This window comes from Podarcis vaucheri (genome assembly GCF_965113315.1).
Source record: "Podarcis vaucheri genome assembly, chromosome: 7".
Lineage (NCBI taxonomy): Eukaryota > Metazoa > Chordata > Lepidosauria > Squamata > Lacertidae > Podarcis > Podarcis vaucheri.
In genome coordinates this window covers 16,446,798-16,452,797 of record NC_138765.1, presented here as the reverse complement: position 1 = coordinate 16,452,797, position 6,000 = coordinate 16,446,798, and positions in this window count along the sequence as shown.

Here is a 6,000-nt window from a genome sequence, read left to right as displayed (position 1 = left end):
AAGAAAAATTGGCTTCTCATCTGTGAAAAGACAATCGATGTTAGAATCATGCACATTCTTAACCTTGTCAGAAAACTCCTTAAACCTTTCTAAGGCTTCCCTTAGATTCTCTAATGTATATACCCACACATAATGAGAGAAACAATCCACACACACAAGATAATATCTTGCATTGCCTCTAGATGGTGCTAGAGGTCCAATCACATCAGCATACACCCGCTGAAATGCGCTGTCGACCCTGGCCACCTTCCGGGCATCCTTGGTCACACCTGCGAGAGAAAATTCGTTAGAATCAAATGCATTACATTTCATGTAATCACTTTGATCAAAAGTCAACAAATACAGTCCATCCTTCTCTCTGGCAGAAAGATACAACTCTCCATCTTTGAAGATCTTGCAGCTTTCATCATCATAGGACAGTTTCAGTCCTTTCTTTGCAATCTGCGAAACACTCAGCAGATTGAACTTCAACTCAGGAACCAAGTACATATTGTTAATAGTCAAGTTCAGACTCTCAAGATACACAGTTCCAACCCCGGTCGCTTCCAGCTCCTGACCGTTGGCCTGCTTCACAGTGAAGCTTCTCTTCTTGAACGTCGAAAACAGTTCTCTGTGTGACGTCATGTGATTCGAGCAACCCGTGTCAATGACAAACGTGTTCTCCACCTCTGGTGTGGTTCCTTTCGACATCAAAGCCTTTGCAGGTTTCACCTGGGACTTGGTACGACTTTTGCCTGACGCCTCAGGCTTCGCAGAGTTCCCCTTGGCTCCTTTCTGCTGACGTGGCTTCTTACAGTTTCGCTGAAGATGCCCAGTCTGTCCACAATTGTAACATCGGACAGTGCTCAAAGCTACAGCATGCTCTCCAGTAGCATCGGCAGTGAGGGAGTCAGAACCCTGTGCTACTCTCCCCCTGTCCTTCACATCCAGTGCAGCAAGTCTGCCGTGTTCATTCAGAACAACCGCACACACACTCTCAGCGGTCAGGTCGGTGGCCGGTAGGGAACCAAGCTGACTGGCAACCGTTTTATAAGTCCGATTAAGGCTGTTTATAATCATGAAGCAGAAGACCTCCTCTTGTAGAGGGAAATTGCGTTCCGCCATCTGCTGGCGCAGGAACTTCATCTCCGTCAAATGCACTTGTACATCTCCATCAGGCGCAAGCCTCAGATTGGTCAGCTTTTCAAAATGCAGCAACGCTGAAGAACCAGCATCCCTCTGATGTGTTCTACGCAGCGTCTCCCAAATCTCTCATGCGTTATCTAAACCCCGGATATGCACGAGCTGTTCATCTGAGACACACAGAATTATAGCTGTCCTGGCTTTCACATTCTGTGAATTCCAACCTGGCGTTGGTGCTGCAGGAATGGGGTTCTCAATCACCCCCAAAATCCTCTGATTCTGTAGCAGGGCTTTCATCTTTATACACCAAGATGAATAATTGTCATTAGTCAGGGGAGGTGGGTAAGGTAAGCCTCCCCCCTTCTTGGCATCCATTTTGAATCCAAGCATTCAGCTCTCACTCTCGAGCCTGTAAAATCCAACAGTTACTCTTGGTTGTTTTTCTGCTTTCTCTCTTACTTGGCAGATAAACCGCAAGCTGCGTAAAATTCCTTGCAAAGAATGGCGAAGTAATCAAAACACACTCCGTGTTCCAGCCCCCAGTCAGTAAGTTTCCATTCAATTTCACTTCACTGACTTCTCGTTGCTTAGCAACTGTGCATACCAGTGTTATCTGTGGTATGCAAGGTATTTCCGGCTGTTTTCCCCGGTGCTGGCTTCTCTCAAACGCAGACACACAGTGAACCGAAGATTTTTTCTTAACGCGTTCACTCACAGCCATAAATTTTTCATACCTTGGGGCTCCGTTGCTTGGCTTTCACTTCGTCTCGATGCCCAGCCGTCTGTCCAGCTTCCAGCTGCACGCAGACTTTATCTTCCCTCCCTTGGTGCAGAGGATGAAGAACGATCCATCAACCTCTCATGCAGATTCCCGTGGATCAAAACCACCAGCATTGCTACCAGATGTCGGATTCTCTAGCCTTTATCAGAGGTAACTTGCCACTTTCCCGGCACTCGGCTTGAGATCCTTGTTGACCTCCCCGTCTGCGTCTCCCTGCAGGATACAGGCAAGGTCACGATCGGCGATCCCACTCAGCGTGAGAGGGACGCACCACTCCTCCCTCCTCCCTGCTTCCCCAGGGAGGGGAAAGAGACAGACAGAAATCTATTTACATGTCTTTATTTCTGTCATTGCAGCAGTACAGAGAAACACGTCTGCACTCTCCAGTCTCCAACAGTAGAGAGACAAACTCCACCCCTGTACTTCCAGTACAGGTCAGATGACACTCTGAGCTAACATCCGGTGCTCAGTACAGTGAATAGACTGCCCCTTTGTTCCCATGGTACAGTCCCAAACATCAACATCCTGTTTTGCATTCCAGCAGCTTGCAGCTCGCTCCCGCATTGCTGCTTTTCCGTAACACTTCACTCCCCTCACCTCATAAAATGTCTGAGGGAGCCGGTCCCTTCCAAAGTTGATGGGCATGGCAACTGGTCTATAGGTCTCTCTTACTTGCCTTCAGACAGAGTGCCATAGACACTGCCCCCCCCAATGCTGATTGAGCAGCCTGGCAGGATACTTTGGTCATGCATACAACAGGCATCAGTAGTATTAGTATACTACCTCCTGTCTATTGGTTATGCCCCACCCCTCTAGAGTTTGATTAAAGATGTCATATGACACTCCACCCCAAAAGTCCCATCTCAGATGTCCCACCTCCAAGGGCCACTATGAAATAACTTGGGGGGGATCCATGTAACCCATCTGTGATCATGGCACTCCACTGCCTCCTTCAATTAGATAGGGACCACCCCCTCTTTCAAGGAGGCATTAATCACCTCCCAGACCCAGTCAGCTGTCCCCTCCCTGCTACTTTTCCTCAGACAAGAGGGGCAAGGGGCAATGTGCTTGAATCTTACCAATTGAAACTCATCCAACACATCAGGACTAGACTGTGCTCTGGACACCCCTTGAGTTTCATCTGCTGTAACAACTGAGTCAGGTTCCCAGTGGATGCAGGCAATTTCATCCTCAAAATGCTTTGCAAACAAGTCACAGCATTGACAAGTCACAAGCACATTCCCCGGCTCCCAATGACAGGCCCTCCCCATTTTCACCTTGGACCTTTCCTTTTTCTCACCCAGCCTCTCACCCTAGGAGATGCCCACTTCTCCACCTCTCCACCTGGTTACTGGCACCAGGTTCAGATTTCCCACCACCACCACTTGCAGCACACTAAGCATTTTATTTTATTTTATTTTATTTGTAAAGCCCAGACCAATGTTTCATATCATCAGGTGATTGAGATATTTTAGCATTGCCTCATCTTTGTGTCCATCCCTTTTTTAGTGCAAGGGGGTTTCCTAATTAATGAAACACACATATGACTTTACTCCATCCTTTAGAAATTCTGTTAGTATAAGCAAGTACAAAAGACACACCAATAGAAAGGAAATGAGTAGAAGGAGGTATATTTAAAATAAAATTAATAGCAACAATGATGGCAATGTTTATGCTGCTAGGATGTATAAAAGCGAGAACATCATAAAAGTAGGAAAGGGAGGTAAAATAAAGAGGAAATAATGAGAAAAAGTAAAAAGAGAAAGAAGGAAGGAAGGAAGGAAGGAAGGAAGGAAAGAAAGAAAGAAAGAAAGAAAGAAAGAAAGAAAGAAAGAAAGAAAGAAAGAAAAGAGAAAAATGCAGAAGAGAGAATGTGTGTGGGGGTGTGTGTGTTTAAAATGGAGATAAAAGCTGTTCAGAAGTCAGATCACTAAAAATAGGTTACAAGAGGAGATGTTATCTACAACCCTGTCAGTCCTGTAGCTCCACTATGTCCAACCTGTAGATCGCGATTGACTATTTGATTGTGGAAAGAATTCTGCTGGATCGCTGTTGCTGAGGCCTCATCCTACCTATCACCCAACCTCTGCAAGAGACAAACCCAAGCAGCTGCCACCTCATCCCAAGCTCCTCTCACGGGAGGGGATGTTCTGATGCTGCACGCGCCCACCCCTGTCCCATCGGACAAGCAGCTGGTGAGCTCCTCTCACAAGATGGGTTTTTTAAACATGCCCCTGCTCCTTTCCAGAGGAAACCTCGCTTGTTGGATGCAGCCCCTGCAAAGGACGTGCCTGCCCCACCCTGAGGGAGGACAAGCCCCTACCCCAGCAAGGTTGGGTGCGCAGGGGCTGCAGCAAAAGCAAGTTTCTCTTTGGATGCCATGCTTGCGTTGCTTGCATCATCATCATCATTGATCAATTAATTAAAATTATTACTTTCTATCTTGCCCAGGGCAGGTCAAAGTGACTAACAAACAACACCCCACAGGGTGAGAAGGGGTCAATCTGGTTTTTATTATGTGCTTTGTGTTTTTCTCTTGTAAACTGCCCTGAAATCAACATCTGTAGGGCAGTATTCAAATGTTTTAAAAATAAAAATAAACCAAAGTTTGGGCGGGAGTTGGGAATTACATTAGAAACACCCCACCCACTCCCAGAATATTACGATGTCAACGCTTCTTCCCTTCAGGTCCAGGAGACACCTGTGGGTAAAAAGGACATCAGATCAATTCCAGAAAGCAGGAACTAAATGACCCCTTCCTCTGCCCGATGTCACCAAAATATATCACCCAGGATGCCAAAAGAGATCTGAGGTACTGGTTTGGATCAAGACTGTATCCAAATATCTATCAAAAGTACAGAATGGCTTTCACTAATGGGGCCTCCTCCTGCGCACAATTTCCATTCGCATCCTGGGGCAAAGTTCGCAACCAGGAGCAACTACCAGGTTAGTGGAGTCCGTAACCCGAAGAATTCGTAGCCAGAAGTGTTCGTATCCAGAGGTATCACTCTCCTTTCTACCTCAGCCTTACTTGCCTGCCCCTGAAGTGATTGCTTTGCTGCCACTGAGTCACCCTCCTTTTTCCTGTGTGGATCAGTTTTACTGGTAGAAACCTCCATTGCAGCCATGTGCGCTGCAATATGAAGTCAACGTTTTAAACACAGCCCATCCCATCCTTCTCAGCCTTGCTGGGATGGATCTAGTATTCAGGCTTTTCTCTTCCTAAGAAGAGGAATCCTTAGATGGAGACTGTATTGAGGAGGTTTCTTGTAGGTGGCTTCTGGGCTTAGCCTTTACCTTTTTTTTGTTCTCAGCTCCTTTATTGGGTTCCATTAGAATTTAAATTTTAAATTAACTGTATAGAGGAAGAAATTTGAAAATGCCTGTTGACAACTAATGAGATTGTGGTGAAATAATTCAGACAATTTCAACAGTGAGCTTTGAATTTCATCATTTTCTCTATGTCTTTATGCCAAAGTGTTGCCTGCAGCACAAACACGTACCCTATGAATCCCTCCAAGTAAGACTCTATGTGCATCAGTTCTCTTTCTAGAATGATGAAGGCACTCCTGAGCACATGCCTCCTCTTGGCCCTGCTTTCTCCAGGTAAGTAGCAACCAGTAGGATGGGGAACTTTTACAGTAATAATATTTAGAGGACAGAGGAATCTGGAGAGCTGAATTTAAGAGAGCTATTGTGTTGTAGTCATTAGAGGGTTAGACAAGGATCCAGGAGACCAGGGTTCAAATCCCCACTCAGCCACAAAGCTCACTGGGAGATCCTGGACTAGTCACTATACCTCAGGTTAACCTGCCTCACAGGGTTCTTGTGAGGATAAAATGGGGAGCGGAGAACCATGTGCACAGCCTTGAGCTGCTTGGGGGCAAGTGCAGAAAACAAATAAAATTTTAAAAAATAGAAACCAAGAGCAACTAAAATGGATAGAATTTTAAAAAGAAATTTGAAATATGCTAGTACCTGAAGGTACTATGTTTAGTAGCCACTGGTAGCCTAATTCTGCATCATTTGTGTAAACCTTTTGTGTAGCCATTCAAATTGGCAGCTTTGTCAGTCTTACGAGACAGGGATCAAAATGT